Below are 26,724 nucleotides of genomic sequence, written 5' to 3'. Positions count from 1 at the left end.
TGGGGGGCAACGTGAGGCCTGGCTCTCGAAGTACTTGACGCCAGGGTTTCCCCGACACACAGTCCTGGATGAGTTGGTTCCGGATCATGGCCTGCTCATTGTCCCACACCCATGCTATTGCCATCCGCTGGAGGCGTCCACAGAACCCATCCATAGATTCATTGTCTTTTTGCCTGGCACTGCACATCATAAATCTCTCGTAGTCCACATTTCCTAGGGGCATAAAATGTTAGTGCAGTGCATATTTTTCTGCAGTGTATGAAGCATCCACAGGCTCCAGCGACTGAAATAGCTGGTGCATCGCCGGTGCATCGCCGGACCAGCCGAGTATAGCAGTGTTGCTACCTTACTGTCTTCATCAGTCTCTCGTGTGGCCTTGAAGTAGATGTCCATCTGATCAATCCAAGACTTCCAGCGAGGGCCCAGGCTCTATGGCACCCATGAGATGTCAACCTCTGGCATGGGCAGCCCCTGACGCGGCTGGCTCACCTGCCGCAGGCCCTCCACCTGCTTGTGCTTCATTTCCCATGTTGGTGGGCACACAAGCACCCCTCTGTAATCAGGGCCGCAACCCACGTTGGAGCGTAGTGGCCGGAGAGGGATACACCAACACCAGAAACAGTGGACAGTCCAGAGTCCAGCACCACCAGTGCCTTTTCTCCTCACTGCCTTCTGCACATCCACCCTTTCCAAACAACAGAAAGGCTGGATCAAGTATTGAGCACAGCCAGGAGAGCAGGTCCTCCACAGCTGCACCCAGTGATGCATGCAAAGTCACTTAACACCACTGCCTCGCCAGCCCAGATGAAGCAGTCACAGGGGAAATAAATCAGTAAATGTTGGAGGGTGGCAGAGGGTAACACCAGTTTTGTGTTCTTTTTTCAGCTCCACTATCGGAAAAATATATATAAATTTTTCCTATGGGCAGGAGTTTCTGACCCTCCCCCAGTAGTCATCCAGCCCCAAATGGTTGTGAGGTATACAAAAATTGTGCGCGCGTGGCGTACAAGCCCTCTTTCCGGAGCCGCAACCTCCCGCACCATGTGCAGCTGAAAACCGTTGTACGCGCTGGCCCTGTGGGTCAGAGAGAGTGTTGGTGCGCAAATAGTTATATCCCTCTCACTGCCGCATGGCCCCACTGGTCTGTCTCAGACTATGCAACCAATTGGTCGCCAGTGTGATATGGGAGTTCCGGGGTCAGAACCTCCCCTATGGCGTGAGCCCCCCTGACATAGAAAGACACAGCAGGCAGTGTATCTCGTCCGGGATCCACACGTGCTCTGCTTGAGCACATGTGATCTGTACCTTTTATTTGGCAGCCGCACGTGACCGTCACATCCCTCTGCTGCGTGCGCATCTTAAAGGGGACACCACAGTTACTGCCACTCATTCCTGTGGATTTACCACAGGTTTACAAGTGGCGGCACAGTGGTGTTAGTCCACATTATTGGAGTAAATAGGACTCCATTAGGATTTTTGTCGGTTTTACTACAAGCAGTAATTCCAGGCAGTGAATGTGAAGGTTTTTGGTGGTAAGGTGAATGAAGTACAGGGGCAATGCGCTGGTTTTAGAAGCAAGACAACGCAGAACAACATAGGTTTGAATCCCGGATCTGCGCTTGGAAACTGAAACTGAACTCTGGGACGGAATTTGGCTCGTTATTTAAAAAAAAAAAGCATCACCATTTTGTGTAAATCATGGGGCCAACCTGCCCTACGTAAGGTCCACAAACTCCTGCAAAGGCCAGCTCAACCCTTCATCCGTGCATGGTTGATAAATGGGGTACAATTAAATTGGGGAATATATTACTGCTTTTAGTAGTGTGACGTATCGGTCATAAAGTAGTGTGCAAAAAACTAATTTTGTAATTATTAGGTATATCTGGTATCATTGCTTGTCACAGTTGCCGAAGCCACTTTCCATGGCAGAACAAAATAGCAGCCATCAATGGTTGAAATAACTGCCCAAAATTAGATCTGCTCTTAAAAACAAATACAACCTGTGAGCGGCTACTGCAGTGTGAAAGATGCATGATGTGTGAACACTGCACATTATGGGAATGATGGTGTACTGGTTTACTCAATGCTATCAGTTCCCTATTAATTTTAAATCTTTTTCTTTTGCCGGCAATATTTTTACTGCTCGTGGTCAATTTTGAACTTTGCAGTATTTGGTTGCCCCAAAAGCGGGAAACCCTGTTTAGCCTTCTGGTGTTTTATCGCTGGGAGTAATATCGCCAGTTGGTGTTTACCACCAGAGGTAATCCCATACTACTAGATGCAATTTCAGCATTGCCAGAATTAGTGCCCAGCAGAGATGTAATTTCAGTGGAGCGGCTATTTACTGTTGCCAGTATTCCTTGTGCAAAAGTGGCTTTAATCCATGTGCCCATGAAAGAAGAATGATAGGGAGAGAAAATCAGAAGAGGTTATGTGAAAAAACAGATGATTGGATATTATAGTTGCAGCGCAAGAAAACAAAACCCCAAGAAATGTTGCCGTTATGATTCCTAGTGGTACAAAAACTCGACCACTGCACATAACGGCACGCATTACACAACAGATGCCATTACAATTGATGTCATTCATGTTACTAAAGTCCTCACACGTGCCATTGCCAATGGGTATACACTCTGCAACAAAAAATGTGAGGAGCATTTAGTGTCTTATGTAGTCTGTCATCACTATGACAACAATATGCAAAAAGTGATGGCCTTTGGAGTCTATTGTGATGAATCACGAGATTTTGTCACTTCTCCCCATGGGGAAAGCCTTTCCCTGGAAGGATAGGGAGATGAGCCTGCTGCGCAATACCCTCCCTAGGGATAGAGGCAAGCTCTACCTTACTGGGAAAGACTCCCCCTTTAGGGACAAGGACTCCCGTTCTGGGAAGGAACCTAAGCCTTCTGGTTTTAACAATCTATCAATTGCCCCTTTTGAAGAAAAAGGTGAAGAATCAAAGTCTGTTATTATGAATCAAATGCATTGATAACACCTACAATAGCAAACTCATGTACTGGTACAAAGAAACGTAATGGAGGAATACAGAATTGAAGCTCGACAGAGAGAAAGGACTTTGAAATTCCGCCAGGGAAGTTGCCTGACAAGGTCATAAAAATAGAAGGCAGAGACACTAAAGTGAGAAGCCGGGAAGTTTGACTTAGCTGAGTAGAGACAGAACACGCGGCATCCAAACCTCAGGAGTCGTGCAGCTGTGGAGCCTAACGCCTACAGTGAAGCAACCCAGGAGACGCGGAAAACTGAAGAGGACCTGAGGTGTCCAGACACTGAAACAAATGGTGGCGTGACCGCTGTTAGGCAGAAACCTGTGCAGTTCCCTCTGGGACCACTGCAAAAGATTTAAGACTACAGGTGGTTGGCAGTAAACCCAATTGGTAGCAGTCTGTACCACCCAGATTTACCTGGTAGCTGTGGCTGAGCAGTCAGACTTCTCTCAAGACGAGTTAGGCAGTATTCAGAGTATTCACAATAGGTCAAAAGAACACAGTAGAACAAGCAAACACTGACCAGAGCTTGGTGTAAAAGAGAGATAATTATTTATTAAAAAACACATCTAGTAAAACACACTGGCACTAATATCAAGCAGTTCAAAAACACAGCCACTAAAAGATATATACTCCCTTCAACGATTAGTTAGACAAGTCTTAAATAAAGCAACACTTATTTTCAGACAGCGGTGAGCGCTTAACGAAGATGGCACTCTAATCAATCGGTTTAAAAGGGAGAGAAAGGCAGAGCAATATAGAAACAGATCCCAACACCTTCAGAAGAACACAGTAGGAGGAGAAGGCAGTTTCAAACCGTAAAGTCAAAGTTAAGAAGGCCGGACCCACTTTAAGAGGCTCCGGTCCAAATGTGTCCAAGGTCACACGGTTCAAAGTGCCCAAAAGTCTCGCAATAAGTTCAGAAAGAGTTGGACCAAAAAGAAAGGGACCAGTTAGACGGTCAAGGTGGCCAGCCCAGTCCAAAAGGTTAAGGGATTATTGTTATCTTGTAGCAATCTTTAGAAAGGGAGGCCTGGCGGACACGGTACTGTAAAATGGTGAGAACGCTCCAGCGGGGGCGGTTGTTCCTGTGAGCGGGTGCAAGTCGGTGCTTCGTCCGGAGGAAGAGAGGATCTCTTCGGGGAGGAAAGGAGGAGTCCGTTGCACTGCCAAGGAAGAAACCAGCCGCGGAGTTCTCAATTAAAAGGAGCAATCCTTTTATTTGCGGTCCAGTGGTAAGTGGCTATCCGGTTGCCGGGGTGCTTGGCACGGGCAATTCGACCACAAGACGTCCTGGGATGCGAGAAAGGAAGGTAAACTGGTTGTGCCCCACCAGTCAGGGGAAGCAGACTCTCCAGCCGGGAGATCTCTTCTGTCGTTGGGAAGTGGCGAATCGGTTCAGCAGGGCTCCACCGGTGGTGTCGTCGTAGAAGGCTGGCTCAGCTTCTCCCTCGTCGGATTTTCAGGTCGTGTGGCGACTTCTGAAGTTCCAGTCCCAAAAGCCCTGCTTTTATGCAGCACACCCCTATTCACTCAGCCTAGCTGTCAATCAAACATGCTAAGTGGTGAGCCGGCCGGCTCACCACTTGGGCCAATCACACAAGAGTGCGACTTGAGTTACCAAGGTAACTCAGTCCAGGGTGCCTAAAACCCCTCCCACACCCCCTATGGTACCCAGACAGAGTGGCACCACTTTTGGAGGCTTCTGTGGAGAAGCCCGCCAAAAAAGTGGAACAAAGGGCTCGACCTTTGATTTGGAGTTACAGAGGCGAACACAAACGCCATTTTAAAACCGAGTTCTGGCAGAAAATACCAACCGGTGAATTAATATTAAATAAATAAACTGGCGTTATGTTAGAGGCTATGTTAAAAAGTATTAGCCTCGAACAATGGGAAAATCCCATAGAGATATATTCACGGTTGAATATAAAAAGTAGTATCCACTGCCACCAGCCAAAACTCGACGAGGGGCGACGGGACAGTGCCCCCTCGAATAACAGACCCAGGGGCAATCGAATTGCCCCTACCAGTACGTCCACAATATGATGGTCTGTACTGGTTCTGTTAGTAATTTGGGACTAGTAAAGCCAATGGTGATTTTACATGCCCTGGGAGACAGTAGTCAGTCCCAGGGTATGGAGTCTATGGTGGGGGGTCTCTATGATACCCCGGTGTTACTGCACGGAGGGTGCTGTGTAACACACATACAAAAACATATGAAACCCTATGGAGTAAAAGACCCCATAGCCCATGAAACACATTAACATTCAAAGGAACACCATAAATCATGTCCAAGAGTGGGAAAAAAAGAGTCTCATTCTTGGCAGGAGAAAAAAACAAACTCCAGAAATCCAGCAAAACTGCTGGGGGACTCACTAGGTTAGGAAATTCAGCCTAAACAGAGAATTCTCCCTAACAACTGCTAAAAGAAGGCACTGGACCAGGAGGTACGGTCACAACAGTGATACCCCGTATGGTGAAATCACGAAGAAGGATGCCACAGCAAAATAAATGGAGGAACTGTGCATTGCAGCGTGTGAGATGAGCAAAGCCAACCTGACACGAGAAAGCCCCCAAAGCATGCAAGCAGCAGCAACGTTATCCCTACAAGCTCCAGGTAACTGGGAAAGCAGGAGACCTGGGAAGGAGACCTGTAATCATTATTGGAATACTCTCACTCGCCCCAGTGAAGAGAAAATGTTGAAAGTATCTGAAGAAAGTGCAAATTATTCTTGGAACGTTCATAATGGCCTCCAGATAAGGTGGGTACTTGGCCTTTTTACGCATGAAAATCTTGTAAATACGACAGCTTTATTAATTTCCTGTGTACATTTACACACAAGTTTAGAGCAGAAGGCAGTGCAAAGGTCAGGCTACTTGACAGAAGCCAGAACGCTTTCAACATTTAAATATATACAGGAGAGATTAAATGGCCAAACATTAGAGAAATAAGGAAAGGTGTATTCTGTCACAATGCAGAAGGCTGCCGCATAGTAATGATTTCCATACGTCAGCTGGATGTCGCATACATTTTACTCTCTTGACATCACATTTACGCTCAAAGTTTAAAAATAGGTAGCAAAATACTTCCACCTGAAAATCTTATCTGGAGCACTGGTTCATACTCATCCCAGTGGAACTGTAATGGGACGAATAACAAAAGACATTGCAAATCAATACTCAATACTCAAGCTCTCAAGTTAGCTCTATTCAAGATAAAAGTTCGCCAAACCGTAAAGAGGAAATTTAAAAGGAGGGCCAATAAAATAAAAGAGAAGGTTGAGACCTTGCCGAACCCCATAAGCAAACTATATCATTTGATTAATAGAATCACCAAAGACCGTTTTTGAAAAACAACATTTTGAACTTGAATTGGTGGAAGACCCACATAATGGGAGAAGGGAGTCACCCTCCTAAATCTTAGTTATTCCCAATAGTGCTGGAGCCAGAGTAGGTTAGATTTGGGACAGTGGACTGCATTTTGGTTTAGCATTCTCATGGACGACTGACGAGCACCCTAGTTAGTTATTTTTATTTTTTTAAGTAGGGCATGTTTTATAGCTTAGGGAAAGTCAGGAGTTTAAAGTATATAATTTAATAAAACACCACTGAGGTCAAAAACCAGAGATTGTGTCCTTCTTATGCAGGCATAACAGAAAGGATACATTTTCTTGTGACAAAGTATAATGAAAAAGGCAAAGCGTGTTGTCTGGACAGAGTACTTACAAATACACTACGCTTCAACCATACAAAGAAATCGAGCAAACCTTCCAGCCTCAAAATGCTATTTGTGAGCGCTGGTGCTTCTGTACAGCCCTTAGGGATTACCCATTCAGCATATTTCAATTGTATAACGGACACACCTTAGCAACTTATCAAATTGTTAGAAATTGCAGCGTTTGATCACCTAGAGCTAGGAATGCTCGCTAGGAACAATGTTAAAATTGCAAATGTGTCAACTACTCATATGGACATAACGGTCCCTAAACAAAACGTCTAGCACTTGCCAATATATCTATATCTATATTATTGTTGCTTGTTATCTTTGTGTTGCACAGTGTGTACTCATCAGTGATTTAGTCTGTGATGATATTTTTGATGTAATTTTTGATGTCCTCTGTGATGTCACAGGTAGGAGTGTGGTGGAAGATTTAGGGTTCCTTTAGTAACCATAAATAGCATCTTTTCGGGGGGTTTGTTTTCTTGTGCTGCAACTGGAACATCCTCTTAACATAGATTTCTATTAGCTCAACTAAACCATAACATCCCCTTAACAGTTTGTCTTTTGTTAATGCTTTACAATATGTATACAGTGCCCACCAAACCACCCAAAGAGGCCTAGCCTAGCCTGCGATTATGCTCAGTTGTTACTTTACTTCCCATACTGGTCAGTGAGCCAAAGGCCATGGACAGGTGGTACTTTGCCTTTGGCCATGCCTCTAGCCCCACCAAGCCTTCCAACGTGTCCATTGGCATTTGTTGGCCGCTGAGGTCCTGCCAATCCATGGGTAAAATCTGAATCTTGCCCGCAGACCCAGACTGGGGTCTGAGACGGCTTGGTTTGTGTATGATCCCAGGTCAATCTGCAAAATTGCCAGTAAAAAGGTCCTCCTCCCACAACCCCGCCTTCGATCGGGGCGTTGGTTTACCCGCCCTGAGGCTTCAGTAGGTCTCTTTTCAAAATGTTTACAACGCAGGGCTCTCGAAACCACACAAACTACAGTGTACAACAATGGAAGTTGGTTAAAAGCATTTTCGGCCCTCCAGCCAAACAGATTCGATGTTTTCCAACTCCGCAACCTGCTTGTCTAAAAAACAAAAAACAAAAATGCACTTGGATGTGCGGGCGCAAGTCCATCCACAAACCCAACATTAATATCCCTAATTAATTTTCCACTACGTTTGTGCACCTTTTATGAAAAAACACGCAAGGGTTTACACCAAATATGAAACGGCACACGTTCTTGGTAGCACTGAGACTCCGCGCAAAGTATACAGATCCGTCCAGCCCAGTGTGTGACAAAAAAGGTGTGGATGGAGAATGACTGAAACATTCACATTTCGGGACCCCCCGCCCCACAATGACTTTGCCCTAAACCAAACATTATTTTTCCAAAAATGTAGAGTCGGTGTTTCTTATTTTGGGTAAATTCATGTGGATTTGTTTAACAGTGCTGAAGTTATAAATGGTTCCAAAAGTGCTCTTTCTATGCAGAGTCCAACTGAAGCATAACTGCAGGGTTGCTATGGCTGATCCTGTAATCATACCTTCAACTTGGCAGCGGTTCCTGAGCAATGAAGCTTCTTTAAATAACCCAAAACTACGTATAACCGCTGACTCGAAAGAGCCACGCTATGATTTACAAGTAGCATCTCAATGAAATATCAGGAATTTATTATTCAATTCTATTCCTAATAATTGTACAGTGACCCAAATTAATGTATTATGCAAAAACCATTTGAAAATAATACTCGTGACATTTGAGTGTCCCTTGGTTCTTTCCCCCATGGTACTTGAACCCATGATCTTAATTAAAATGGAGTTTTTCATCCTCAAACTTGTGTTGCTTTTACAAGATTGTGAAGTTCTGCTGCCATGTGCTGCATGTTTTTCCAAGGCACAGGCCAGGATAATGGATCTGGGTCATGAATATTATTGTGGTAGGCTCCTCCCGTAATTAGTGGTTTGAGAGCTGCAGTGCTAAACGACAGAAGGACAACCGGGTGCAATACTCGCCAGCAGAGAGCACAAGGGTGGAGACCTGTGCACACCCCCACTCCTGATGTGATATGGTGGTTGCATGCAAGTAAACTGGACCATTGCGAAGAACATAGCACTGGTCAGTTGTCATCTATCGCATTTTACGCCAATGAGGATACTCTGCTAGCGTATGTGCATCTAATAGTATATTGACACAATTGTGTCATGGGTAGTTCTCGAAAGGAATGCAATGTGTGAATCCTGCACAGAAGTGCTGAGCCTGTTGTGACTATACCAAGTTTGTATTATTGTTAAGTAAGATAGTCTCAGCCTTGTCTACTGTCTCGTGATTAAGAGTCTAAAATATAATTTTCTTTTCTTGTAGCTCCAATTTCAACCTTCCCAGGGCAGTCCTGATTGGCATTTTACAGAAAATGTTGAACAATGTTGAAGAAGCCTCCTCGTGAAAGGCAGGTGGATTAGTGGCAACCTTTAAAGAAAACATGAAACTGTTTAAAAAGAATGAGCATCCGTGAACGCCTATGTGACGTGATTGTATCATTTTCCCCGTGTGACCATCTTTGCTGGTAGGAAGCGTAAGTAGTGACTGTGCATATAAAATAACTTTTGATTTTAAATACAATTTCTAGTATTTATTTTTCCCAAAACAACTCATGATTTGCAGACTGAACTCCAACCATTTAAAAGATTTGTTTAAGATTTCGAAATTGAGTGGTTGGCCCCCCTGAATCCCTTTGCACTGCAAAGTATGCTTTCATACTTGCCAAAGACACACTATGGGAGGACGTATGCAATCAAACAGCATATCGTTTATTAGTCAAACAACTATGATTCGTGAATTGTAATGTTACATTATAACATTTCCTGTGTCTTATTTACATCTCAACTTGTATGCCTCCAAACGGGAGATGATGGTGTTACAAAGTATGTACTCTTGGTAGATATCAAGCCGTCATTTTAGTCCTATTTAAGTAGGAAGAGTGGCAGTGTATTTTAGTGCATATATAAACACTAAAATACAATCTAGGATTATTCGATGAGAGGTTGCCCTGGAAAAAAATGTATACATAAGACAACAAGACCTCTTTGAATAATTCTTGTAGGGATTGAGTGTCACTAACTATAAACACACAGTACAGCAATACAAAAATACCCAAAATATACCATACTTTATTTTGTTCATAAAAATCTTTAAAAAAAAATAAAATATATTTATTGCAACAATAAACAATGATCAACTGCACCCAAAGTGAGAATAGTGCATTATACCATTGCCGCAAAGCAGCGTCCAGCTAGTGTCTTTATATTCAAATTAGCAATGCTGTTTTTGACCTAACTACGAAGTTTGGGTTTGACACAAACATTCTCGGCAGTTTATAACTGTAGTACAATATAAAAAATGCCTGACATGCTTCATCCCACATTTAGTAAAGATGCATAGTCATGGGACCTCTTCAAGGCAAGAGCAGTGGGGTGCGAGCAATTACACCAACACTTTTTGTAAATGTAGATCCATTAAATGCAAATCATCTGATACTGGAAAACCTTTATTCTCTGTTCGGGCAAAAACTCTTCCCCTGAAGAAGTCCCATGACTATGCTTATTTATTAATTGTGGGATTTAACATGTCGGGCAGTTTTTACTTTGTACCACAGTTATAAACTGTTGAATGTTTGTTTCAAACCCAAACTAAGTAGTTCGGTCATAAACAGTGTTGATAATTTGAAACTAAAGACGCTAGCTGGACGCTGCTTTGCGGTGATGGTATAATGCACTATTGTTATTGTTGAAATAAATATATATTTATATATTTTTTAAAGATTTATTTGAACAATTAAGTATGGTATATTTTTTGTATTCTTGTACTGTGTGTGCAGTTACTGACACTCAATCCCTACAAGAATTAGTCAGAGGTCTTTTTTTGTCTTAAATATATATATATATATATATATATATATATATATATATATATATATATATATATATATATACATAGTATCTTAGTGCCCCTGCTCGTGGAAGTCTGGCAGGGTCCATCTTATTGTAATGGATGAGCAGCTCCAACTACTGCCATTTCCTGTAAATATCTGTCTTTTTTATATCCACACTCTTGTACCATTACATTCTTAAGTCTGTGTAACCATGTTAAAACATATCATTCCCTTTTGTAGGTAGGGTTTATTTACCACTGATTTTTCCAAGAATTTTTAAAGGTTAATTCCTTTTCCCAACATACTATAAACCACGTGGGCATTTGATCAAACATGTAACTTTTTTAGATTTACACATAGCAAATTGTCTTAGCTTTTTATGCAAGTGTATTGGTGGGTTACTTTTTCTCCTTCTAGCACATAACTACATTTTGAACTATCGAACAGTTCTGACACTGGTATGTTCCAGTCTTTGTTGTGCTTAAAAAAAAAAAGACACATTTTTGTGGCTTTTGCAATAGGATATTTTTTCTGGGTTTTACTTTTCTAAAATATAAATATAGGTGGTTTTCCAAAAGGAATTTTCATTTTCATATCGGTCAATAATTTCTCACTTTTTAGTAATGATCTTCGTAAGCTGAATGCTTTTGATGAGCGTATGTAGTGATGAAAATCTGGCTGGGGTTGTGAATAAGTTGGTTGTAGTAATTTAGTTTACTTTTTTTTAATTTATTTTTTTACCATAGTTTTAGTAACGGGTTCCTCTTCGTAGACATATAAATAGCCTGTCTCAAACTTCTATTGTTGGTACGTAGGTGGTTCTTCTTTATGATTTGACACAAACTTAACATTGCTCCATACCTTATACAGTATTATTTTTGGAGGATGGAAATTTGTATTATATAGCAAATTGTGATGATCCGTCAGTGTGATGAGCATTTTTGCTGCTAATTTCACTTTTTTAATACTGACTTCAACCAAGAAATAGATAGACTTATATGGATGAAAAATGTCATATATTCATATCCACAATGTTTATACATTTTATACGTTCATGTTCGTGGTGGCTGCTTCCACGTTTTCACACATCTCTTACACACTTCAGGATTTGAATCTGATGTATTTACATAACCACTATAAGTGGTCTGCTCATGGTCTGTAAGGGAGGAATTCTAATCTTCAATTTGTTTGCTTTAAGATTAGTTTAATGCTTTTGAAGAAGGCCCTTTGAAGACAATTCAATGAACTGATGTATTCATCACTGATTTGTAAGTAACCATTGCCATTCAGGAGCCATATATTAAATATGGCTATGCTGATTTACTAACAAGTCATGCAAGTGTGTTAAAGAGGTACACAAAAGATTCTGAAAATATTTCTAGTATTGGAGTGTCCGGCTTAGCAGCTTTGCCCGCCGCCATACCCCACTGATGCGCAGCCCTTTAATCACCTAGTTGATGGAGCCTTATCGATGGCGCTGGTCCAGTCATGGCGTGCAGTGGACTACGGTCTCCTGGAGCGGTCCCTGTGATGGTTCTCCATTCTCTTCCAACGGCGTCCTCTATTCCAATGGATGTCACCATCTTGCGCATGTGCAGAAGGACTCTGTCTTCAGCCAGCGCATGCGCCCTACCGAGCGTCTCTTCAGTGCCAGGAAACATTCAGTAGCATTGTCAGCTGGGCCCCATATAAGCAGCCCTTATTCTACACTCTCAATGCGTGTTGTGCTCCCTCTGAGGTTTGCTCGGCATCCTCTGTTCAGGGAGTTCACCATTGCCTTCTAGCCTTTCCCTTTTCTCTGTTCTGTCTTCTTGCCTGTTTTGCCCCTCCCTTGTTCTTGCCTTATTCCTACTTTTCATTGGTCTGTTTGTGTCCTCCTCCTCATCCTTGTCTTACCGTCTCTCCTTCCCAGCATCTCAGTTCAGTGCCTGCGCTGTTCCTACCCCCATTAAACTCTGAGCTGCTGTCCTGTGGTGCAGGGAAGCAGTATAAGCTACTCCACCTTTCATCTTCGTGGCAGTGGCCTTGTGCTGAGTCCCTGTATCAATCTCCATCCATCCTGACCAGTACCTGGAATATCGTGTATCACTCTGGAACCCCCACCACCCACTGTACTACAGATACACAGAGTTGGTGCTCAGTGATTGTTGACAGATTTAGGTGCCTAACCCCACAGGAAGACCCGGACGTGGAGGGATTACAGGGACTTTGAGAAGAGTTGCAAGCCCTACGTGAGGAAGTCACCTTCTGAAGACAGGAAAACACTGTACTCCAGAATAAGGTTGCCCAAAATACTGTAGCTCCTATGACTGCAGGGTAATCGCTCAATCCAGTTCGCTCAAAAATACAATGGTGACTCAGGCCTGTTAAGGAAATTCTGCAACCATTGCCAAATTCAGTTTCTAGTCTGGTCAGTACATTCTGTTAGTGACAAAGCTAAAATTGGGTACATTCTTAACAACTTAACTGAAAATGCTTTGGCTTGGGTAGCACCACATGAACCCATTCGTATTCCCATACTGGATAACTTTGCTAAATTTGAAAAGGCATTCTTGGATGTTTTCCAGTAACCCAACCATACCGCCTGTGCTCAGAACTGGCACTTATACATAAAACAGGGTTATCTGGACCTAATCCAAACTGTTTGCCGGTTTCGGCAGTTAGCTACTGAATCATTATGGCTGAATGTGAGACAAAATAGCCTATTTCGTCATGGCCTTTGAATGAATTCAAGGACGAGTTGGTACATATCCAGGAACCTGAGAACTCGCAGGCACTTATTGGTGTGGTCATCAAGAATTACCACAAATTGTCTGAACGCCGTACAGAAAGTCGGTGCCAAGACTGATTTGTACGGTCCAGAAAGGCTATCTGCAGCTACCGCTCAGCAGTTCAGTCCCTACTTACCATTTGCCAGAGCCACTGCAGTTTGGGTGTATTGGAGGTGCCCTGTCTGAAGAAGCACATGTCAAAACCAGCTCTGATTGATTGTATTGCAGATCTGGGGGGTATTGCCTTGGTAATTACCCAGACAACACTGCTAAACCAGGGGGAGACTGCTGGGCTTGTTGAAAGGATGGAAGGATTCAACAAGGCCAGAAGCACCCAGAGCCCTTCCTGAGTCAATACCACAACCCATGGCCCCACACCCCGTATTTGTCCTGCGTGTGGATGTCCGATAGGGAGCTGGTTAATTTGAATTTTCTGTGACATCATTGATAGACTGTGGTTCCTCCGACAAATTACATAGATCATGATTTCATGGAAAAGAATGACAACCAGCCTACAAAAGCCTGTTAGGGTGGCCGTATACGGCATTGGTGGAACACCACTAGCATCAAGTTCTGTCTGTCTGAAGTCTATCCTGCTTACCTTTATCAACCAACATTCTGAATTACTCTTTTGATATCAAATGCCATTCTTTTCCATTGGTCTTGGGACTGCCTTGGTTGGTTTTTCATAAACCTGTCATTAACTGGAGTACTTGGACATCATTTTTCAGATCAGACGTCTTTATTAGCCAATGCTGCACCAACATCTCTTTAGTATCGGCTCCACTGTTGCTTCCTGTCCCTGACTCCCTTCCAGAGAATCTGCAACACTTTGGAAGTACCTATGGAATACCAAAGTTTTCAGAAATTATTCTCTGGACCAGAAGCTTTCTCACGGCCTTCGGACTGTGAAATGTCTTTTGCCTGACAAAGCGATACTCCATGAGTGCTTTCCTTGACAGTGGCCAAGAAAGAAAAATTGCAGACGTATTTACTGGTCTGCCTCGAAAAGGGTACATCAACAATGTGCCTGTCTGGCAGGGCCGCCCCTTTTTTCTGTGTCTAAGAAAAAGAGGGGACACTCTGACTCTGCATAGATTATAGGCTACTGAAGTAAATTACTATGAAAGACCGATACACGCTTTCCCTCATTCAGGACATCCTGGAACGACTTCGGCATGACAGTTTTTTTTTACGACGATAGACCTGCACAGAGATTACCATTTACTTTGTATCAATATCAGCGATTAATGAAAACCACCTTTAAAACACTTTTTGGGCACTTAGAGTATTTGGTTATGCCTTTCATATTCTGCAATGCTCCAGCAGTGTTTCAAAGATGTATGCACTCGATATTGGATGATATCCTGGGGTTGATTGTATGGCTATATATGGACGACATTCTGGTGTTCTCCCCTAATAAGGAAGAACATATTTGCCATGCCTTTATGGTCCTGGATCACTTACAGCGACCCCATCTGTCAGCTAAAGCTGAGAAATGTGCTTTTCACTAAATACAGATAGAATTCCTTGGGTACATCATTGGTCAGGATGGGGTACATATGGATCCCAGGAAAATCAGAGCAGTGACAGACTGGCCTAGCTCCCGGGATGTGAAAGCAGTACAGCGTTGCCTTGGTTTTTCAAACTTTTACTGGTGCTTCATTCCAGGATACACTCGCTTGACCACTGACATCACCAGGCTACTATGAAAAGGACAAGACTTTCCTGGGATGACATGGCGGAAAATGTCTTTCAGATTCAAACATGAATTCATCAAAGCCCCCATTATCCAACAACCTTATGATGAAAACCCTTTCATTGTAGAGGTGGATGCTTCAGCCGAGGCCATTGGCGGAGCCCTTATCCAAAAGAACTTGGCCACCAACCAGGAATACCCTGTAGCTTTCTTTCCTACCAACAGTCTGCGAACAAATGCAATTACGATATCATAGAAAAGGAGCTCTAGGCCATCAAAGAATGCTATGGGGAATGGAGATATCACCTCCTAGGAGGTCTGCAGCTGGTCCAGGTCCTCACTGATCATCACAATTTGCAATACATGCTTCTTAGCCTGTACCAACGGTCGTCGAGCAGGCTTGGTGCTTTATCTCCCCATTCGATTTTATCTTCGCGTACATTGCAGGAACAATGAACCTTTAAGCTGATGCATTGTCCCTTTCTATGGCGTGTACCATAGAAAGGAAGCCTGACAAGACACCATTGTTACCTGGGAAACATTTCCCCATGGCTATAGTACCCTTCCTTGACCAAGTACTACTAGACACGGCCTCAGATTCAAATATTGAAGCCCTTGGTCGTAACCCAGGTATGGGCTTCACGGATGGTCTACTGTTCTTCAATCATAGATTATATGTTCCTACTGGCAATACCAGGTCCATCATCCTCAAAGGCCTTCACGACTCTCACACAGCTGGGAATCGGGAATAAACGGCATTGATGGAACTGGTCTCACTACAATTCTGGTGACATCTGATGACCTCCCAGATAAAGGAGTATGTCGCCTCTTTCCCTACATGTGCCCATATAAGGTACCCTGTTCCCTACCAGTATGTCTTCTGAAACCCCTAGAAGTACTGCCACATCCCTGGCACATGATGGCAATGGACTTCATTGTGGAATTACTGATGGCTCAAGGCGTCAAATGTATACTGGTTGCCATTGACTGTTTCAGCAAGTTCACCCACTTAATACCATATCCCTACTGTGCTTGAGATAGCTCGTGCCTTTTTCCATTACATTTATAGGCTACACGGTCTACCGGCTAAAATAGTATATGACCGAGAACAACAATTTGCATCTCGTTTTGGACTGCTGTGTGCCAGATCTTGCATATCCAACGGGCTTTAAGTTTTGGTTACCATCCCAGACTAACCGGCAGACTGAACAAACTAATCAGACATGGGAACAATATCTATGATGCTATACTAATGCCCTCAAATCCAACTGATCTGGATACTGCAGAGGTTGCCTACAACAATACCATACATTCTGTTCTCAAATGCAGCCTGTATGTCTGCACCTATGGTTACCACTCTAAGTTGTTACTTGACCAACCCTCATCTGTTCCTTCAGATAACCGTCTGGTTCAGCACCCTAAAGAGGTCCACGCCTCTGACTCTACCACCTTGACTGATGCCAAGGAAACTCAAGCCACCCAGGCTCATGGGAAACGTGCCTCAGAGCCATCTTATCAGATTGGAGACCGTGTTTGGTTGTCCACCCGCGGACTTGGCGTTCAGTGATTGTTGACATAGTCGGAATGCTACAAATGAACAAAAAAATGTTCTGTTATAGAGAAATATTTGTGAACGTATAACGTGCATTAATAAATGCTTATGAAGTTAGTGGTTAGAAACCCTTGAACACAGGGCCGAATAAACCCAGTCAGACCTTTGTGTTCCTAGCACTGGAATCACTGTTAGGTCTACTTTGATTCTTATGATGGATTTCCAGGACTCTGGGAGGCAGTTGGACTGTTGACCATGTGCAGTGTTGTGAGGTTGTTTGCAATGGACTTTATGTACAATAAACCCACCTTGTTGTGGGATTTGCCTCCATGCTTCATCAGTTTAGTGCTGATGAGCACCAGCCTGGATGAAGCGGAGTCAGATCCCATGGAATAGTGACATGGCTAGAGATCCACTCCATCAACACTGTAGGGAAGGTGGGCAGGAACAACTGCCAGTGCTAAGTAGCTGCAGGCAACTTCACGTATGTCGAAAGAACTTCCAGTGGCTTTTGGGACAAAGAATTTAAGGGCAAATCCATGGACTACCTAGGCACAGTGCGTTAACAGTTTGGTGGCGCCCACAACATGCGTGTGAGTTGGAGCAATTGTGAGCATGACCAAGAGGCACATAGCCTGAGGTTGCCTGGCAATGGGGATGCACAGATGTGGAATGGGCAGGCGGTATCTTCAGGCAACAGAGAAAGCTGCTGGCACCACACATATAAAGTATTCGATTGCAGAGTACACAGGAATGCAACGCTGTTGCAATGTGCACACAACTCTGCATGGGACTGCCTGCATAGCTGCTGACTTAAAATATTCTCTCCAGTAGTGGAGAGAATGTTTTAAGTCAATGCTATGCAGGCAGTCCCATGCAGAGTTGTGTGCACATTGCAACAACGTTGCATTCCTGTGTACTCTGCAATCAAATACTTTATATGTGTGGTGCCAGCAGCTTTCTCTGTTGCCTGAAGATACAGTGCTAGGCAATGCTAGAACATGCAGTAAACTAATTCCCCTAGCTGCGGGAGAGGCATCAAGGAGGTGTTCAGTCTGACACTGAAAATATTATCAGTAGATAAACTTAGTGTTTCCAAAACACACCAATGGGGACCACACAGGCCACCGACATACTTCACACAGTAAAATCTCATCAGGAGGAGAGCAAGAGCAAGGAAATAAGAAAGCTCCCTCTCTTAATTTGCCATTAGCAACGGGAGTGGGTGGGCATTGGGCGAGGTTCACTCTGATACAAGGTTGGGTGCCAGAAAGCAGAGGACGGGACCTCAATTGGGTAAACTGAGTGCCAATCCGGTACTGGCGTTGGATTCTGGCACGTCCGATCAGACACTGGAGGCATAATGGGCATATATGGACAAATAACTTGGACAAGCAGCATGTATCACTACTTGGACAGTTTTTCCAGCATCTGTTGAACCATCAATACAATGGCAAAGGTGGTGAAAAGGGATTATCTCAGCGCCATATATGGAGCCGTTATGTTTTAGATAGGAACGTTTCACTTTAATGCACTGTTTTGGCAAAAGATTGCAGGGGCAATTTAAACACCTTCATGAGGTAAGCAGGACACAATCCACTGGGTTCAATGCGTATAAAATGATGTGCATGAAGAAACTAGACTAGCATTAGAAGTCCAAAGTGAATGTCTTTCTCGAGCGCTGCCATTTTGGGAGGTGTACCCAAGAAAAAGGGTACACTGTAGCAATGTATCTCATAGCGTTCAGGGGAAACTAAGGGGTGAACTCTGACAAAAGTGGGACCCTTCCCTAGATGAGCTTTTGCTAGTGGCAAATACACTGGAACTTACTATTCAGCATGTAATAGAACTGGACTGTAATCATAAAGAGATAGTCTAACCCTGTAATACACACAGCATAGGGCCATAGCAAAGTCGGGTGGTATCCCAAGAATTTTCCGGGAAAAGAGGGGGCTGCCCATTTAGGGGACACAGCAAGGTATGATAAAAACATCACAACAGATAGAAAGAGGTGCTTGCAATGTGACAGTCTCCTCCCATTTAGAATATAAACACGATTACCCAGATTTACCCATGTTGTGAGCAAAGTGTGGGCATAAAGGTCACTTGACACAAAGCTATGGAGCCGGGTTGACTAGCAAGGTAGAGGTATTGTCCCTAGACAAGCAAGTTGCAGTATTGACTGAGGGAGGTGATGGAGATGACATGGGAGACCTCTCCAAAGCATTGGTTAGCATCAACAATAACGATGTACACATGATTGATTCAGAAACAAAATATTCCCTGATCCAAGCAGATTGTTTAACGCCACATTTCAAGAACGTATCCAGGTAGACCTTGCTCCAGTTGCATGTGGGGGAAAGAGCATTCCCTTTATTGGATGGTTTTGGACCAGGTACAATTTCAAAGGCAGGCAAACTCGAGGGAAGGCCTATATGTCAAAGTAGGGTTCCACTGCACTTCTTAATGCGGCACACTAAAATACATTGAAGATGAAGCTAGACCTCCATGCACACAGGGCAGTTATGTTGTGCCAGAAGGGTGGGCCGCAGGCGAGACCTGTTGTTTTTCGCTTTAGTGTGGGCGGTCTTAAGGGATTCAGCTATAGCATAGTGCCATTAAATGGTGCCAAAATAGATTTGTCAAACTGGTAGTGCATAAAGAGAGGTCAGTACCTACAACAGAACAATTGAGCACCCTGGGCGGGGGAGCAAACTAATCGGGTTGCTTGGATCTCAGGCTGAATCCCATTCTCAGCCCGCTTTCCGAGCAGCCTGATGGGTGCTTCCCCCACCCCGCCAATCTCCCCCTATCCTCCCTTCACCTTGGTTCTGTGCTTCCTTCCCCCCCATCAACCCCACTTCCCTGATGGGCGCTGCTCTGTGTCACTGCTGGCTGCCATGGAAATGGAAGAAGGGCTCTTCATGGAGCCCCGCTTTCCAGCTCCATGGTGGCCATCTTGAGTAAGTATTTTGTTTGAATAAACTGGATGCCGTGAGGCACCCTGTTCATTTAAAAAAATTGCTGTTAGCACCCCAGGTTTATGGATTGCAAATCCAGGGTGTTAATAGCAATGAGATCCTAGCTGGCAGGGCTTGATCAGGTGGTAACAGCGCCGGGACCCATCGTTAAGGTCTTGTGCGCTTGGCTCAGTCTTATTGCTTAATTTGTGCCCGAAGGTATACACCTAGGTGGAGCTTATTAGTGGGTTACCTCACAATCGCTTGTGGAGACAAACACTCTTCTGCCTCCACCCTTTGAATAATGACTTCATTATTCAAAGGGTGGAGGCAGCAGGTTTGTGATTCCACTTAGGAATGGGAGGAAGGACACTGGTAAATTCTGGGCATGTGTAGACCATAGTGTACTTCACCCTTTACCCAACATTAATGCAATGCATATGACTGCTGGGCAGGCAAAAATATCCTGCACATTAGACTTAACGTCTGCTTACCACTAGATGCACCTTCATCCAGACTCAAGATCTGACTGCATTCATCATGCCAGAGGGTTTGTACCAATGTATTTACATACCATTTGGTTTAGTATCAGGGTATTTTATTTCTCAAAAGGATCACTTATAAAGCACTAGTCACTTGCTAGAATGTTGTATGATGCTAAGCAAGGTGTAATGTAAATTATGCAAGGATTGCATAGAGTATCTTGAGCATACGATCAGAGCGAGGCATAGAACAGACTGTAAAAAGAACTCTAGATACAGCAAACAAGAAGTAACTTAGATCAGTTCTAGGCAAGGCAGCATATTATTTTATTTAGTTAAAACCTTAACTAAGACCATCTATTTAAATACCCCAACTACTAAAACACATAGTACCTGACTTCACTATTATTTCAGAGATTGAATTGCACTGTACAGAAAAGAAAAAACATTTTTCTCTGGAAATTTTACATTTGAGAGGAATCCTTAGAAAAGGCACATAATTCGAGTGGAATGATATGTTCAAGAAAGAGTTAGAAAAGGTGAAGCAAGGTTTGGAAAAGGCGCAGAGGTTGGGCAGCACCTACACGGGAGAAGACTGGTACTTTGCACATATTGTAGTGGAGTATGCCTAGGTGGGGTGTTCATTGGGGAAAGTGCTTGCTTACCAATTACTGAAGGGGCCGGTGAGAAATGATCCTCTCATTGAAGAAGAGATTTTGGCAGTGGGATGTGCAGAAGAGAAATTATTTCTGTGTGCCATCAAATTCCAGATGAGGATGGATCAGAAGCTCCAAATAAACCTTAACTACCAAAGGCCCGGACATGTTAGCATGTATTTGGAAGTAGGTTGAGGACCTCCAACAACAAACATTCCAGGTCACCTATGTATCGGGCGTGAAGAACAAGACCGCAGATTGCTTGTCGAGACTAAATTCTAAAATAGAAGACCATGGTGGACCAAGTGAGTGCTTGCTGTAAAAAACTGATTTTGGAGCAATAATATCTACTACCATGAAAAAGTATGAAGAATGTGCCTGTGTGAAAAATGGCGATATTAAAGATGTGTTGTTACATGTCGATGGCAGTTACTTGTGAAGAGGTGATGGGATAATACTGCCTGTGGGTGTGAAAAGCTGGATCATGGACCTTCTCGACAGGTTTGAATAAGGTTTTGTTAAATATGAACCACAGATAAGCGCAGACTACTGCGGCCGGGATGTGACAGCAGCATCAAACAGGACATACAAAAATGCATTATTTGTAAGAAGGGGGAAGAAACATGCATGTCTCAAACATCTCAAATAGTCACAACCCAAGTCCTAACGATACTATGGGAAAGGGTGGGACTGGACCATTTGGGACCCATAAATCATGTGACGGCATAGAATACTGTCTTGCGTTTGTGGATCACCTCTCAAGATGGTCCCGAGTCAAATTTACAAAGGATATCTGAACCTGAGATGTAATTATGCACCTTGACATATGCTGTCGATGGGGATAAATCACTTGCCTAATAACTAACAGGATCCAACTCAAATCGAAGGAAATGGCAAATTCTTAGTTTGCAACAGCATTACCTATATGTTTAGCATGATAAACCATCCTGAGAATAATGGTAACACAGAGCGCTTCAATAAGGTGACCAGGGTGTGAATTCCCTGGACATAAGGGCCAGGAAGGAACTGTAAGCAGGCTGCTTTAAAAACTGTGGTGGTGCATACTTATACACCCAATTTGACTATAGGCATTCGTTCCTTAGAACCTCTGCATGGTAGGTAACCCAATACCAAGTTGGCGCCCATGGTTTGGCAAGGCAACAAGAGTAGAAGTAAACATGGACCAGATAAGGGAAAAATAAGGCAATCACAGTGGTGCAATAAGACATTTTTTGATAGATGCAAGAAAATCAAAGCAACTGTGGCTGATTAGGTTCAAGTAAAACCAGATTCCCTTAGGTCAAATCCTGGTCATGGTCTAGTCCTGTGAAAGTGGTCAAAATGTTCCATAATATCATGAAGACAACCAATGTGGAACATAGATAAGAGTCTTCCTGTGTTGGAATTAGGTGTCTGAGTCTGATGTATGCGATGTCCCTATAAGGGAATATTTACCCCTAGAGCTGATGACTCATCCCAAGGCGGGTCCATAAGGAGGTTACCTGCCTGTTGGCCATACAAGTTCTAACCAACAGATAAGGAAACCCTGATACTGATACTTGGAGGAGTTTATTTGAAATTGTGTTAACTTGTGTTTTTTTGCAAGGCTCAGGAGTTGGTTGCTACATTAAGCCTGAGGGTGGGTGCATTCCTGTGGGGTAGTTTGTAATGGACTTTCTTTATGCGTCATCAGCCCACCCTGTTTTAAAAAAAACTTTATTTTTTGGTATTTAACACACCATACAATTACACACCCACATTAGGGTGGCCATTAACTTTGCGCCGACGACTTGAACTCCCCCATCACCCCGCCACCCCCATAACCGTGCCACCGCTGGAACTCTGCTCTCCCCTCCCGGTCCTTGACTTAAGGAAAAAAGGTCGGACTGGGCTGTGATTTCATCAGGATGTGCTGCCCGTCTCCGAAGCACTGGCTGCGGAGGTTTCTGATTCACTCATCAAGAATATTATCAATGGGCCCCAAATGTCCGGCGGGCGGGCGTGTAGAGGTAGAAGTTTTATAAAGTCTGATTCTATATCCTGGTAGTAGAGTAAGTCTTTACGCCAAGCTGCATAAGAAGGAGGGGGGCCCCAGCTCCATGCCATGGCAACTCTCCTGCGAGCCAGTGTCAGTAGAACGCCAGTCAACTTCCTTGAGGGAGCGGATATCAGCCGTGTCATTCCCAGCAGCGCTGCTGTGTGCCTCGGGTGTATTGCTTATCCTACGATCGCTGTCGTTGTGTCCAGCACACGGTTCCAGAAGGGGGCTATTTCAGGACATTCCCAGGACAGATGGACAAAATTCGCGGATAGGGTTCCGCACCTCCTGCACTCCGCCCGCATGCCGGGGTGATGTTTGTTGACCTTTTCAGGTGTATAGTAGGTTTGGTGGAGGAAGTTGAAGTGGATAAGTTTAAGACGTGAATTAAGTGCGATTTTCTGAGTCTGCTTCAGGATGTAGCCCCAGTCCTCATCTGAAATCACTGTCTTTAGTGCTCTTGCCCATCTGGTTTTTGCGCCGGTGTTGGCGGGGATCGTGCCAGAGATGATTCCTTTGTATATTTGCGACACCAATCTGCCGTCACCCTGTGCCTGAATCACGTCATGCAGCAGTTGCCAGGTAGGTGGTTGGTGCGGGAAGTCTGGCAAAAGGGGCTGTAGGTTGTAACGAGTCCGGAAATAGAGGAACACGTCTAGAGCAGTGTTCCCCCCTTTCGTTTTTGCTTGATCTGGGGTTAGGAAGCCCTCCTCTGTAAAAAGGTTCCCTAGCGTTTGTATATGAAGCTTATCGACCCATTGGTGAAAGACTCTCTCCGAAGTCAGGGGGATTCCAGGAATAAACTTGACTGGCAAGAGAGGAGAGTACCTTGTTTGCACCCCGAGCTTCTGGGCTAAAGTCTTCCAGACCTTGTACATCGTGAGCATCACATTCATCGTGGGGCAGGGCACGGGGATCTGGCCAAAGACCACTGCAGATAGAAAGTTGGGCGTTGCTAGGGCTCGTTCCACTTGTACGTGGGGACGGATTGTTTGCGTTGCATACCAATGGCTGAGGTATTGAGCCTGAGCTGCCCAGAAGTATTTCTCCATGTCAGGGAGAGCTAGCCCCCCGCTGGACACAGGAAGCGTCAGTATTGAATGCGCCACCCTGGCTGGTTTGCCCGCCCAAAGCAACTCAAGGACCAGGCTTTTCAGTCTTTTCAGGAAGGATTGCGGTAGTAGCAGAGGAATATTGTTGAAAAGGTACAGTAATTTAGGCAGGACTACCATCTTGACCAGGGAGGCCCTACCCCAAAGCGTTAGTGGGATCGTCTTCCAACGTGAAACCTTGTCTTGTAGGGACTTGACCACTTCCTCGTAATTATCACGAAACACCTCGTGCTGGTCCAGCGATAGAGGTATCCCCAGGTACCGAACCCCGGCGGTTTTCCATGTGAGTTTGAATTCGTCTGCAAACCGCTTTGTGGCTCGGGTCAGTGGAAAGACGACGTACTTAGAATGATTGATTTTTAATCCAGAGGCCGCTCCGAATTTTATGACTTCCCTCATGACCGGGTTCAGGTTAACTTCAGGGTTGCGAATGAATAGAGCCACGTCGTCGGCGTGTAGTGAGACGATGAGCCTGTGTGGGCCAATGATGAGTCCCCTCTGATGTCGGAGTTCCCGAAGGTTGGAGGCTAATGGCTCCATTACCAGGGCGAAGATTAACGCTGATAGCGGGCAGCCTTGTCTCGTGCCTCTCTGCAGGTTGATTGAAGCTGATTTTGCGATGCCTACAATGATATTAGCTTGCGGCTTAGTGTACAGGAGGGAGACAAGCTTGATAAAACGGGCACCCAGTCCCATCCTGGTGAGGACCATGAACTTGAACGGCCACTCCACTGAGTCAAACGCTTTTTCGGCGTCTAGGAGGACCGCAACTGCCTGATTTGTGGGGTCTAGTGCCTCGATGACTCCAAACATTCTCCGGATGCCGAAGGTCGTATTGCGGCCTGGTATAAATCCGGCCTGGTCCGCCAGTACAAGAGCAGGCATCAGGGGCATCAGCCATTTAGCTAGAACCTTGGCGAGTATTTTATTGTCTAGGTTGAGCAGGGAGATAGGGCGGTACGAAGCACATTCTTCTGGTGGTTTGCCTGGTTTGTGCAAAAGGATGACATTGGCTTCACAGGAGGAGTGAGGGAGAGAGCCCACCTCTAATGCTTCTTCGTACACAGCCGCCAAGAGAGGAGCCAGGGTGTCCGCAAAGGCTTTATAGAATTCACCCGTTAGTCCGTCGGGGCCTGGGGCCTTGGCAGAGGGTAGGGTCTTTATGGCAGCTCTAATCTCTTCCTGTGAAATCATCTCGTTCAGAGGTTCACGCAGATGTTGTTCGACCCAGTAAAGCTCCTTGTCTTCAAGATATTCCAGGGGGACGTTTGAGTCTTTTGGGAGTTTAGCACTGTAAAGATCCTGGTAGAATTGACAGAATTCCTCTGCGATCTTTTCGTCGGTGTGGACCACCTCGCCTTCCTTGGTTTGAATCCTCTCGATTTGGGACTGTTTGTTGTCGGCTCTAATTAGGTTAGCCAGCAGGGCCCCTGGTTTTTGGCCCTCGCCGTATTGACGGACTTGGCTAGTGCGGCTTAAGAATTTGACCTCCCGCTCAGCTGCGGCGTTGAATTTTTGCAGTTCCCTTTTCAGGGCCGCCGCTGACTCTGGGTCGGCCGTGTGCCCCAAATAATTGTAGCAGGGTCGTGAGTGGAGAGCTGAGACAACACCCAACCGAAATTGTCAGGGCCATCCACATTCGGCGCATATGAATTAATGAAAGTCATTTTCTGACCTGCGATGATGCCGCACACCAAGATCGCCCTCCCTTCGGTGTCTTTTGCCGTATGCAGCAGACGATAAACTGAGCCTCCTGTGTATGAGAATAGCAACTCCTCTCGAGTATGTAGAGTAGGAAGAGAAATATCTGTGGCATCCCCAGCTCTTGGCCCACTGGTGGTCTTTCCCCGGGGTGAGGTGAGTCTCTTGGATCAAGGCCACATCCACTTCGTGGCGTCTGAGGTAATGTAAAATTTTTCTGGTTTTCGCTGGGATATTTCCGCCCCTTATATTCCATGTTAAGACATTGAATGGGGCGAGTTAGTTTTTATATCGGACCACTTTACTGTTCTAGTGGGCAGCGGTGGACTGGACGTGCTTGGACCGGTTCCAGGGGCAGTGCACAGAGGAGGGGAGCTTGGTCGAGGCGATGGCGCTGACAGTGGGCAGGACACAGGAGGGGAACAGGAAGGTAGGGGACAAGCGGCGCTGAACATTCCCACTGAACTCTGAGGGCTTGGTCTACGGGCAAACCCCAACAGGCCCAAGACGTTGCTCTCCTTAGGGTGGGCAACCCCCAACTGGCCCACCGAGAGGACCCTCAGTAACCAACAAACAACCCAAGTGCTCCGTGGAGTTACCATCCCGAGGAATGTACCTCTGCCACGGCAGGAAAACCTCCACTTAAGAAGAGAAAGAGGAAAGAGAAGGAGAAAAAGAAAAACAACTTAACAGAATCTGTGCTAGGGGCGCACGGGGCCCTCCAAGAGTCCCAGCCCCGTCTTCGCTAGGTGTGTACGTTCCGGCGTACTCTGTGCTGCAAGATGGATTCAGAGCCGCTGCACTGGATCACCATTTATGGAGGAGCCCTGGGGTTTCTGGCCCTCTGCGGTCTGGGGCGAGCCTGGTTCTGATCTGGGCATCCCAATCGGTCTAAGAATAGATTTGCTTCATCCGGGGTTTGAAAGAACTGGACCTTTCCCTCGTGCTGAACTCTAAGGCGCGCATGATAAAGCATTGAGTACAACAGTTGGCTGTTATAGAGTCTCTGCTTGACGCTGGCAAAAGTTTTCCGTTGCGTCTGCACTGAGGGGGAGAAGTCGGGGAAAAAAGTGTATTTTGTCCCCTTCGTGCCTT

General features: G+C 44.9%; 1 protein-coding gene across 9 annotated transcripts in view; it reads left to right on the top strand.

Moving 5' to 3' along the window:
* Positions 1-26,724, top strand: part of RASSF2 (Ras association domain family member 2) — a 466,003-nt gene that overhangs the window by 214,055 nt on the left and 225,224 nt on the right. For 6 of the 9 annotated variants that reach the window (XM_069618871.1, XM_069618864.1, XM_069618867.1 and 3 more), the window contains exon 2: positions 9,092-9,302. The gene's annotated coding sequence lies outside the window, so the exon portion shown is untranslated. The remainder of the gene's footprint in view (positions 1-9,091; positions 9,303-26,724) is intronic. The other 3 variants (XM_069618869.1, XM_069618870.1, XM_069618868.1) reach the window with 2 other exon arrangements.

This window comes from Ambystoma mexicanum, chromosome 10 (genome assembly GCF_040938575.1).
Source record: "Ambystoma mexicanum isolate Mex_15411 chromosome 10, UKY_AmexF1_1, whole genome shotgun sequence".
NCBI classification, from domain to species: domain Eukaryota; kingdom Metazoa; phylum Chordata; class Amphibia; order Caudata; family Ambystomatidae; genus Ambystoma; species Ambystoma mexicanum.
This window is presented reverse-complemented; position numbering and strand designations above follow the sequence as displayed.